This window comes from Fundulus heteroclitus, chromosome 3 (assembly GCF_011125445.2).
Source record: "Fundulus heteroclitus isolate FHET01 chromosome 3, MU-UCD_Fhet_4.1, whole genome shotgun sequence".
Classification (NCBI taxonomy): Eukaryota; Metazoa; Chordata; class Actinopteri; order Cyprinodontiformes; family Fundulidae; genus Fundulus; species Fundulus heteroclitus.
This window is the reverse complement of record NC_046363.1, coordinates 33,352,863-33,365,925: the sequence shown is the minus strand read 5'-3', so window position 1 is coordinate 33,365,925 and position 13,063 is coordinate 33,352,863.

The window sequence follows — 13,063 nt, the reverse complement described above, 5'->3', positions numbered from 1 at the left end:
TAAATTTGTCCAAATCTTCAAACTCACTCATTTTTCTGGCTTCTATCAAATCAAGTTTGATGACAATCTGTTAATTACTGCTAAATAAAATGTCTCTCCAAGGTCAAATCCGTATTAAAATGCTAGGTTTTGATGATTGAGAAAAATAAACTATATTTAATCACTTTGAAACCTTGTACACATTTGATTTGACAGCTATTCGGCCAATTTAATTCAAAATCATGTTTATTGGAGGGACAAAAAAACATCTAAAAAGCTGCAATTAACTGGTTGTGCTACTGTGAACCTCTTTTGACAAATACTTTGAGGAAGCACGATTTGATCCAATTTCAGATTTTCAAAGGTTCAAAGAGCCTTGTTGTACAAAGAAGTGACTCAGGAGAAGAGTAATCCATACACAGCACTGAGCAGGCAGTTACCAATATTTGGGAAATTCTGGGACAAATTCCTATTACAAAAGCAACGTATTTCTCCAAATTTGATCAGATGTACTCTGGTCAGGCAGGCTGCCAAGGGTTGTGATACTGTCTTTTTCTGGGTTTAATTTTCCTCAAATTGAACTGATGTTTTGGGTCACGGTGGAGGAAGTTATAAATTGCTTCAAATACCAGTCATAACTCGACCAAAATCTTCTAGTGCGTGCAAGAAAGCTGGTAGAGTGTATCACACTTTTAAAATCGCCGATGAGAACATTTTTATGTTTCTTTTTGAGCTACTGCATTAAGTCAGTGGACTTTTAAAAATGTTAATGTGGCTCTGGACTTGAGAAATTTCATCGATGCTCTTCCTTGTGCATTAAATATGTAACGATTTTGGTGTATGACCAGCAAAGACAGTATATCCTTCTTCTATATTACTTTTCTTCAGTCTTTTGGTTTTGTAAAATTAATTCAGTAAATTAAAGTTATTTCTATTGTAACTTTGCCTTGAAAGCACATGATCTGCATGATCTGCTGTCCCAAGGGTAAAAACATTGCATAGTAATTGCTTTGTATATATATATATATATATATATATATATATATATATATATATATATATATATATATATATATATACACATTGTTTCATTAAGTTTCTGCAGTGTCACAAAATTTATTTCCATCCAGTGTTGTATTCGTTCTCACCAAGATCTTGTATTGATGATGGGACCACTGCGCGAAGCCTTCTTCAGCACATCCCAACGATTCTCAATGGGGTCAAGGTCTGGACTCTGGGGAGGCCAATCAGTGAGTGAAAATGATGTCCAATTCTCTCTGAACCACACTTTCACAATTTCAGCCTGATGAATCCTTGTATTGCCATCTTGAAATATGCTCGTGCCATTAGGTCGTCAGGGAGGAAAAAAAGCCATTTAAGGAATAACCTGATCATTCGGTGTATTCGGTAGTCAGCTGACCTCATTCTTTGAGCACATACTGTTGCGGAACCCAGACCTGACCATCTGCAGCAACACCAGATCAAAGCAATAGCAACAACCACACAGGCTTGTACAACAGCCACTAGGCATGATGGGTGCTTCACTTCACCTGCCTCTCTTCTTACCCTGATGTGCCCATCACTCTGGAACAGGGTAAACCTGGACTCATCAGACCACATGACCTTCTTCCAGTCCTCCGGAGTCCAGTCTTTTTGCTCCCTAGCAAACTAGTCATTTTTTTTCCTTTCATCCCTACTGACTAGTTCTTTTCTTATGGCTACAGAGCTGTTCAGTTCCAATCTCTTGAGTCTCCTTTGCATTGTGTGGGTGTGCAAAAGCTCTTACTTTCACTACTAAACGTTCCCCTGAATTCTACGGTTGTTTTTCTTGCATTTGATTTTGCCAAATGTTTAAGTGTTCGCCAATGACGATCATTCAGGATTTTTTTTTTTTTCTGACCAAACTCCTTCCACTGTTCCCCGCAATCCTTCCGATTTTTAAAAATGCGTCGGAGCTCTCATCCCAATTGTAGGAGTTTCTGAGGTCTCCTTAGACGTTTTCTCTGCTTGATGCATGCCAATGATTTGACCCTTCTTAAATGGGCTGACATCTTTTCCGCGACTACAGGATGTGTCTTTCAACATAGTTGCTTAAGAAATTAGAAACTACTCATTGCATCAACTGGGGATAAACAACTTGTTGCCATATAAATATTGTCTGGAATGCATTATTAGATTTTCAGGAAAAGGTTAGTTTCAGGTGCAGTGAACCGATCACTGACAGTATTTCTTAACGTACACCCTGCTGATGTTACACCACCTTTGTTCCCTTCAGCCACAATCTTGACTAACAGGGAGCTCTTGTAAGAATCACTTATTCTTACAAATGCTGGTTTAGCAACTAAAACATCATTTGTAGAAGCAAAAATATAACTGTCCCTTTTAGCTACTACATTGCTGACAAGAAACATACTGCTGAAACAGCACAGGTTTTATTGTTATACGAGAAGAATGACACTTAGAATAATCCTTGTTTAAAATACATAGGTAGATGATAATTGGGCAATGTGAAAGACGTTAGAAAAAACAGGTGTATTGTAATATAGAAATCACTAAAAAAGGAAACATTTTTAGACGATACCATTTTAGACTCAATATAAATCAAGCTCTAAATTCTGCAAAAACATAACCCTTTAGAGGCTTACCTTATCGATTTTCCCTGCTTGAAAACACTAAAGTGATTTTATTTAGTGTCGGTCCCAGTGGCAGAGCAACGGCAACAGGAGCGCACAAATCTGCCGAGTGGCAAAGTGAGCGTGTGAAAGGAGATGATCAGGAGGCTGGCTGTGGTGAGACTAGTGACAGGAAGGCAGTGGGGAGAGAGAGAGAGAGAGAGAGAGAGAGAGAGAGAGACAGAGAGAGAGAGACAGACAGATAGACAGAGTATGAGTCTGAAAAAGATGTAGAAGCATGTGTTGGTTTGGAAAACACAGAAAAACTGAGCATGATTTAGGACAAGGATGCGTCGAGAACTGAATTGCATCAAGCTGTGCTTTACATTGTTGGTTGGTTATGTCAGCCTTTAACAGCCACTCATTGTCTGCTTTTTGTAGATCTAATTCACTGTATATGTCTTATACAGAAGTTTGAAATCTGTATTCATTTAGATGTGAAATAATTTAACTGCGAACGTTAAACAAGTTCATGACATACATTGGGTATGCAAAGGAAAATATGCTGGTGACCATTGAAGAGAAGATGTAACACTGCTTGTATTTCAACTAGGGGCAACAGTATAGGGGAGACGGTGGTGCAGGAGCTAGGAGTGCGTCCTGTAACTGGTGGGTTGTCGGTTTGAACCCTTGCTCCGACCGTCTGAGCTTAGTCTGCTGTCGGTGGTCAGTCTGCCCTGATGCAACTGTGGCTACGAATGTAGTTTAATCACCGTCAGCGTGTGAGTGAATGGGTGATTGACTGAATGTAGTGTGAAGTGCTTCGGGGTCCACGGGACTTGGTAAAGTGCTTTACAAGAACGGGGCGTTTACCATATCAACAGGCAACCCTGATACAGACATTGGAGACCTACAAGAAAACTTGAAGTTTGCTCTGTCCACCATTAGACGCAAGCTGTTTTTGCATGAATTCAGGTCTTTTAATTTAGATTTTGTCCCTCGGGTATATAAAGATAGGAGAAAAAAAAATAAAGGTCATTATTTCTATAACACATTAACCAAAAACCTGAGGCACTCCAGATAAATTAGAAACCTATTTTTGCCAATCAAATTAGAGAGAAGATTGTTAAATAGCACAATTCTGTTGATGAAACTAAAAAAATACCACAAGAAAAGGGATCAAAAATTTTGACTTGGAAATAGATTTAACTAGAGTGTGTTACAGGGTGGGTTAACTGTTTCAGAAGCAACATGAGGTCTTGTAAAAAGTCGCTAATAAAATCTAGCACAAAAGCTGTGCCTTTTCCTTCGGTGACCCAAGAGATGAAGCAGACCAGAAGACAGAAAATGCAATTAGGAGCTGCAATAAGATTTCCTCTTTGTCGCTGTCCATCCAGGTGCAGCGTCGACACAACAGAAAACAGGACAGACTAAAGCCAGTAATGTCCAATTATTTGTTAGATTACATCATGATGTTACACAACCCACTTTTAGATATCTCTGGACACCGGCATCGGGGCCAGCTTTACAACTCCAGATTGATTCGGCTTGAATCCATTAATCAAATTTCCTTCCCTCATTTCCAGATAGCCAGACCTTCGGGGAAGAGTATCAGATCAGCGATGTGACAAACAGAGGAAATCAAATGACACATCAAACAAAAAATGCGATTATGAACTGGTAAAAGCTGTAACTGCTGGATTATTTTTTCCTTTTTTCTGCGTTGACTCAATTTTTCTGCAAGAAAATGAAATGGGACAGATAAAAAACATACTTTTGTCATGGCTAAATATATACTTAGGATAAAAACATGTTATAACTAAATAACACACTGTGAACCTCATAGTCAAAGTATCTTTATTAGTCTCCCTTGAGAGAAATTTGCCTTGGATACAAGGATTAGCTGCATTGTACTATATATTCAATCACTAATAAAAAGAGGTCTCAGTAAAATAATGAATAAATATACAATACTAACAACAGTTTATAAATCACAGTTCGACTAAAGCGATAAAAACCATGCAAATCAACCTTTAACAATAAAATAATTTCAAACATTACTACCTACATGTCCTTGCCCTTCCCCTGTTAATCTTCTTCCAAACCATGCACTCATTAACAAGTTTATTATAGTTATAGTTGTGACTCAAACTAGATTAAAAAAAAATCAAGTGACCTGTCTTCTTTTGACTTTTAGAGAGATTTACACTAAACAGAGCTGTTATTTATACAGCATACTTCTTCAAATAAAGTGATTCTAGAGCATTTTCAGGGTTTCTGATTCAGCTATTTCTGTTTGTATTTGTTCTGGTCTAAGCCTGTTTCTGTTGAATATGCATGTTATCTAAGCTATTACAAGGCCTTTGTTGGGCAGTAGTATAAAGCTTGATACTCCACATTACTCCAGACTTTTTGAATTGAGAAAGCTTCCTGGATAGGAAGCGAAACATCTTCAAACTTCGTAAAGCAAGTCCAGTTGTTTTGTTTTTTACTTTTTTTTTTTAATGACCATTACCTGGATGACTGAGAATCTTAATCTGCTAGTTGTTCTGGTCTCCACAAATAGTCCAAAACATGCATTGCTTTGGACCAACAGTGGACCATGTGGTGGCGCACTGTTGATTATACATTGACATTAGAGTCTGCAGGATTTGCTTGTCTGTGAGTTGGTGGGATCAGTGACCTATGTGTCTCTGCCTCAGACCTGGAAATACATGGAGTAGAGGCAAGCTCCCATTTTACCACCCTCAACAAAATAAGATATAGACACACAATCTTACACACATTATTTATTTAACTAATAAAACAATCGTTGAGGAAGGAAGGAGCCCAAGAGAGAAACTGAAAGGAGGAACCCAAGAAAGGAACCTGGCAAGAAGGACTAACAAGAGAACAAAGAAAAAAGCCGCATATGGTGTATCTAGAGGCAGACTTTGAATGTAAATTTTCTCTACTTTGCACATTTTACAGGTCGAAAAACATAAAGTGCTTTACGCTAAAACGTGATTAAAATTAATTTTGAAACATTACTCTGAGATATGTCTTTATTAACAAAAAAAGGAAGTGGGGAGATTTGTTTCAGCAGGGAAATACCTTGTTTCTAACCATAGAAGAAATAGGCCATGTGACCACACATTTTCGACGAATCAACCATTTCGCTCATCCTGTTAAGAATAGAGCCCCATTGCATGATAGATAAGCACCTTTAAGTTTAAAAAAATGTTTTTAGCCTTTCAATGAAAATGTCAATGATCAAGGTTTTTTGATTGATGTTTCTGAACAGTTGTAGACTTGTTTGAAAACATTTCCTCTAAGTTTTAGTGCTTTGTTAAGTTACACTATAAGTCTATACAACTAGCAAATTGTTAGTTCAAAACTAAGTAATGCATTTTAAGTGATTTGTGCCAAAGAGCTTGGGTTAAGTGCACTTATGAATATTTAAACATATAATTTTGTTGTAATTGTACACTGTATTCTTACATTTTCTGACTAAAACTATGTTATACTCCTAGACCAAAAATAAAAACAGACTATCATCAATCATCAAGTGACATAATTTGTTCTTCTGCCCATTTGGGTTATGTACCTCCAGAATCCACCCCGCTGCCAAAAGCCAGAGCAAGAAGGCCCAGAATGAGAAGATAGAAGATAAAATTAAAAATCGTAACCGACACACCTGAGAAGATGGAGCTGGAGGGAGCACAGAAAGGAAAACTAGTGGCTGAAAAGAAAAAGAATGAAACGCAGAAGAAAAAGGCTGTCCAAGAATAAAATCAAACTAAACGCCTTGAAAAAAAAAGGATCTTGTGCAGTAGTTCAGGAGTGACATTGCCATTCTACTTAGCAACACCACTGGCTGACTTTGAGAGTTCAGATGATGACAAAGACACGCATCTGTCTGCCGGGGCTTTTGTCATAGGGAAGTTTGCTGGCAAAACAAAATTCTATAACTATGTAGGACTGCTGGAGAAGGCTGATGGTGCCGACGTTGGTGACGTTTCTTATGCAATGTATAAGGAGGGCTGGGAAAGGAACGCTCATCTTCACTTTCAAAGAAAATGAGAAAAGAGTTATCACTGAAGATGGTGAAGATGTGCAAAATAAACCAGCCGCACCACAAAAACATTGATGGTACAGCCAGAAGAGAGCAGCAATTTGTATTCCCTTGTGGTCTCCAAAAATGGGATGTTATGTAGCAGGAGAGCTCTGTGAAGAGAATTGCAGTCAATTATTTGATATATATTTCATTTTGTTTTGAAGATGTGTTAATGTGGCATTAGGTCTTGTTTAAATGGGACGTATCATGCAAAATCCACTTTTTTTTAGCCCTTAGATACATTTTCTTGTGTACTTGGAGTTTCTAGGAGTGTGGAAGCTCCTGGAGCTCAACGCTGTAAAAACAGTGGAGATGGTTGTGGACTTCAGGAAGAACTCAGCCCCAGCTACCCCCATCACCCTCTGTGACTCCACCATTGACACTGTGGAGTCGTTCCACTTCCTGGGAACTATCATCTCCCAGGACCCAAAGTGGGAGCTGAACATCAACTCCCTCACCAAGAAAGCCCAGCAGAGGATGTACTTCCTGCGGCAGCTGAAGAAATTCAACCTGCCAAGGACAATGATGGAGCACTTCTACTCCTCCATCATTGAGTCCATCCTCACCTCCTGCATCACCATCTGGCACGCTGGTGCCACCGCCAAGGACCAGAGCAGACTGCAACGTGTCATCCGGTCTGCAGAGAAGGTGATTGGCTGCAATCTTCCATCTCTCCAGGACCTGTATGCCTCCAGGACTCTGAGGCGTGCAGGGGAGATTGTGGCTGATCCCTCGCACCCCAGTCACAGACTATTTCAGTCACTTCCCTCTGGCATGAGGCTGTGGTCCCTCAGGACCAAAACCTCACGCCACAAGAACAGTTTTTCCCATCTGCTGCCGGCCTTATGAACAAGGCCAAGAGCCGCCCGTGACACTGGACACTGTCAGGATCTACAAGCTACACCAACGTAGCATCTCCAAACCTTCTGCATTACGTTAACACACAGTCTACTGTGTATATAGCTATAGATTCTGTATATATATATATATATATATATATATATATATATATATATATATATATATATATATTGTCTGCACCATCAACACCAAGTCAAATTCCTTGTAAGCGCAAACCTACTTGGCAATAAACTTGATTCTGATTCTGAAAATTTGAATATAGTCTGTCCAGGTGCTGCGTAGATAGCTTTATATTCTGTTTGGGTCATATTTTTAAATTTGCTTAGTTTTCTCTAATAGCTATTACATTTTTTTAATAATTATGTCACAGTATTTGGTGAAGAGCTGCTAAACAAGGACATGGACATCTGGCTTAACAACTTTGTGAGTCCACCATATTTTTTTATCTCCTTGATTTTTCTAGTCCATTCTGAAGGATGCCAAGCCTACAAGTGGATAACTCAAAATGTTTGGTTCCAATTCATCACACTGCCCCATGCAGCTTCTTTTGTATACTATAATAATGGCCGAATGAGGTGGAATTGGACGCTCTGCAACTTGGAGGTGTGAAGTGCCTCCTTTGCATTTAAGGGGACCACACCAAAATGAGTTTCTCTCAGATGCACGGGGGCAAAAGAGGAGTCAATGGGCACAACAACGATGAAGAATTCACACCATAGCAGTGCAGTTCCACTTTATATAGACCAAAACTGAATGATTTAAATGTTAAAAGGATGGCTTTCAAAGCAAGAAACATCCCCTTTAAGAAAATTGACCTTTGAGGTGCTCTTGTGGCTCATCAGGATTGTAGAAAATTGGCTTTTGAATTTGTAATATGACTTTAAATAAACCTCAAATTAGTAATTTTGTACATAATTTGTCTACGTATATCATTTCTGGGATAGAAATATACTTTTTTCCTTCAATGATCAATGCCACAATTTAGCTCATTGTATTTTCTCTAATAGACCACATTTTTTACAAGAAAGTTGTAACTTATTGCCTAAATACTTTTGCCGAGATCCAGAGCGATTGTTCCCAGGGACTACATCCTGCAATATAAGAACACATATATAATATAACTAAGTTATATTAGTTGTAAGCAAAGTTATGTCCTCACTTTAAGGTCACCTTAAATAAACACTGTCACAATTCACCACACTCTCCCCTAACCACAATGACATTTTTGGTGAGACATCACCTCAGAGTTCACATAAAATACACATTATGCAATTTGCACATAATGCAATTATGTATTTGTTGCAGATTTACATGCTAAAAACCCTTGATGCAAACCTCCCCTTCCGCTACATCTCAAAGGTGCTCTGTTGAATTTAGACCTGGTGACTTTGGAGGCCATTGGAGGCAATGTAAAAAAAAAAACAATTTGAGATGATTTGAGCTTTTTGACTCAAATCGTACCGTACCCTGCTGTAAGTAGCCTTCAGGCTACCTTGTGGCCATAAAGCAATGGACACGGTCACCAACAATAATCAAGAAGGCTGTTATGTTTAAACAATGCTCAGTTGGCCTTAAGCTGTCCAAAGTGCTAAGAAAATATCGCTCACATCAATACATCCCCATCACTAGCAGCCTGAACCACCTGATACAAGGCAGGATGGATCCATGTTTTCAGGTTAGCAAATTCTGACCCCGTCTTCTAAATGTCGCTGCTGAAATCAAAACTCACTGACTAGGGCATATTCTATCAGTTATTTTCCAGTTTTGGTCAGGCTGTACTATATTTGTAGCCTCCATTTCCTGTTTTGAGCTGGCAGGAGTTTACTTTTCTGCCTCTGTAGCCTGTCTGCTTCAAGGTTTATCATGTTATCAGCATTCTGTATTCTTTGGTTAAAACGAGAGGTTGCGTGAGCTCCTGTTACTTTTTCTACAATCACAACCAGTCTGCTCATTCACCACTGACATCTAAGGTCAATGAAGTCTTCTTGTCTGCACAAATGCTGGTTACTGATTTAATTTAATTTGTTTCTATTTTTCACATCATTCTCTTTAAACACGATAGATCATTTTGCGCATTTGACCCAGCCGATTATCAGTTTCTGAAATATATAGACCAGCCTTCCTGGCACTAGCAACCACATTACATTTAAAGCCACGTACATCCCCTTCTTCTGTCTTCTGATGCTTGATTTGAACTTCTGCAAGTGATTTTCATCAAAATGTGATGCACAAATGCACTGGGTTGCTGTCATGTGATTAGCTGATGACAGCTTGTCTGCAAGCTGTCAGACTCTTCATCACACATGCACAGAACTGAACTTTATGGCCATTTTGCATCATTATTTTGCACTGCCAATGTTGCTGAACTTTTCTAATCAACTTAAAAGTACACAACTGAATGATTACTGCATTTTTGCACCATTATTATCTTGCACTGCCAACATTGGACTTTTCAAATTAATGCCGTTTTGCATCACTATTTTTGCACTATAAACATAGTTGAACATTCTTCTGCACACTTTTTTATGAACTGTTCTTTTCCTGCACTGTTACATTCTTATCACTGCTGCACTTTATATTGTAATGCTATTTTATTACAATTGCAATCTGATTACATTGTCGTAAACTGTATGCAACAAAATTTTGTTTTGTATGCACTAAAGTTTGTCTAAGTCTAAGTCTAAGGATTTTCACTATGTGAGAGAAAAGTGCGTTTTTACAATAACTTCACTCTTTGAAAGATATTAACAAGACTGTTTTTATTTATGTCTGTACCGTGAATTTTTGTAAAATCTTCTGCCAGCATGGGCCTGTTTTGATTAGATTTTGATTCAAAGCTAATCGAAACATCCCTGGTAATATTTTTGTTTGGCCACTAGATGGCGGTGATGCAAGTATCACTTGATGGTAAAATAATGAGTATTAATAAAGTAATAAAACTACCTGTTGATTGCTACAATTTGATACAAGTAAAAAAAAATTCTTTCTGTGTATTATTATTTTATGAGATAAAATACTACTTTAAAGACGGTTATTTTCCACTCATTTCTATTTATTTAAAAAATAAATATATGGTTTATGCTGGTTATACTGGTTATACTGGTTGTGATTTATATTCTCTATGTCATGCTGTCAAACTTACAAATCCAGTAGAGGAAGAATGGTCAAAACTTGCTTAATAATTAGTGAAGTACATTTTTACAAAGGCTACAAATGTCTGTGTAAAATCCCGTTTTAAAAGCATGTCAAAAAATCAACTGTTGAATCAAGGACTTCTCTTCTCATCAAAGCCAGATTGGAAGATAAAAACTTTTTGGGGAAAACAAAAGAACTGATTTCAACATATTTGAACAAAAGGACGTGTGAAACATGTTGTGGTCTTTTCCCTTTCTCTTTGTGCGCCTTAGACGCCTGTTGGCATTCAAATTCAGTGAAGACCGTTCAGATTGAATGGCTCCTGTAAAAGACCCATAGCTCTTGATCAAGAGCCAACCCTTCAATGCTCAATGTGAGAAACCAAAATCAAGCAACATTTGCATGTTCCGTTCCACTTTCTGTGAAAACCAATGTGTCGTTGTATGGCATGTCCACACAAGCCAACATTTAGAAACAGATATGCTATGTGTGACCTGCACAAACCTCTGAGTGGCCTACTTTCCATAGATAGCTGACTCCTGATGGGCACAACCCCCTGCAAAGGCTTTGCTCTAAGGCCCTCCCACAGATCATCAGCTGGGACTGGTTCCATGACACACAGTGTTGCATAACTCCTTTAAAGTCCAGACTCTTCAAATAAGAAAGGTTAAATCGACCGTGGACTTGGAGCTCAGTTAATCTTTCATTCGGATTGTCTCAAACTCTGTAGACTTGGATCTGCCATAAAAACCTGCTGGAACATTTTGTGGTAGGATGTAATGTTACCAGCCAAAGTTCTCCAAGGCCCTAGGAGAATAATAAGAGCTGGGTGTTTGAAAGTAAACTTTAAACAGTATTCAATCTGTGACTTGTAAAAGCAAAAGGACAAACCCAAAAAGAAATCGATGCTGTAATGCATTTGCATCAGAATCAAAAACAGGGAAGTCAGAGATTACGTCATCCCCGAGCGATTGCGTTCAGAATTTCCGACTCCTGAGTACAAAAGGAATGCAGCATGAGTTAGCACTTTATATCAGGTTTTTAGCATTTCTAAATAACCAACTGTGATGTTACAACCATATTTTGGTATTTTGGAATAGCAAAGTGCAAAGAAAGGATGAAAATTGGAGAGTGTATATTTGCATTTAGCCTCCTTTACTCTGTTACGCATAAATAAATTGCTGCTGTGAAGGCCTCAGAGGTTTAGAGAACATTTGTGAATAAACAGCAAAATTAAGAACTACAATCATACAAGGCCATTCAGGGATAAAGTTGTGAATAATTTAAAAGTAGGGTTAGGCATTGCGAAGCAACGTCCCAAGCATTGAGCATCTCATGAGCACTGTTACATATATTAACCTAAAATGTGAAGAGTATGGCACAACTGTAAAGCCAAGACTGCCCTACTAATTAACCAAAGGAGGAGAGCATTTATAAGGAAAAAGGTCAAGACCTAAGTGGTAACTCAGAAAGACCTGCATAGATGAGGAGAGAGAATCTACTGACATATAAACTATAAGTCATGCCCCCTATAAATCTGGCATTTATGGAAGAATAGTAAGCTAACAGCCGTCTTTAAAAGAAGGCAATTGGAAGTCCAGTTTAACATTTGCTACAAGCCAAGAAGAGGACAGAGTAAGCACAGGGAAGCATATGCCATGGTTGAGGGATCAAAATTAAATGTTTTGGCCTACTGATCAGGGTTGACGCCAGGATGAATGAAGATAAATAAAGAACAATGGAAGAAACCCCGCTCAGTGTGGTAAAAGTCTTGAGACTGGGGTGGAGATAAATTGCTGGGCAACAACTCAAAGACAGATTCACATTGAAATGGATTGAACCAAAGCATGTTCACATCTTAGAGTGGCCCAGTCAAAATGCAGGCCAAAAATCCATCTGAGAGGTCAATAATTAGAAATTGCTGTTCAGATGCTCTTTGTCAAGCTATTTTTTGTAAATAATGAGCAAAAGATTGAATCTATTCATCTGCATTGCTTGTGTTGAGATGCACAAAAACCACTTGTGGCTCTTAAACATTGACATAATGGTGAATGAAAACAATAGATGTTTCAGAATATTATTTTTTAAAACGTATAATCATGTTTAATTTTCCTTACACTTCCCTAATGCTTTGTGTTGGTCCTTGATGAAATAAATCCAATAAAATACACAAGGAACACTGCTGCATAAGTTGGGGTTCATTTGGAAAACAAAACAAGATGACTAATTAGGCCAACGTTCTACGTTAAAGCTTTCCAAATTATCTCCAAACCAAAATTCACAACACTCAGTCTAAAACAATTCACCTTATATCTTCTAATGTATTTTTGACATAAGCGAAACCTTTGACACTGACCTATTAGCTGAGGTCTTACCCTCT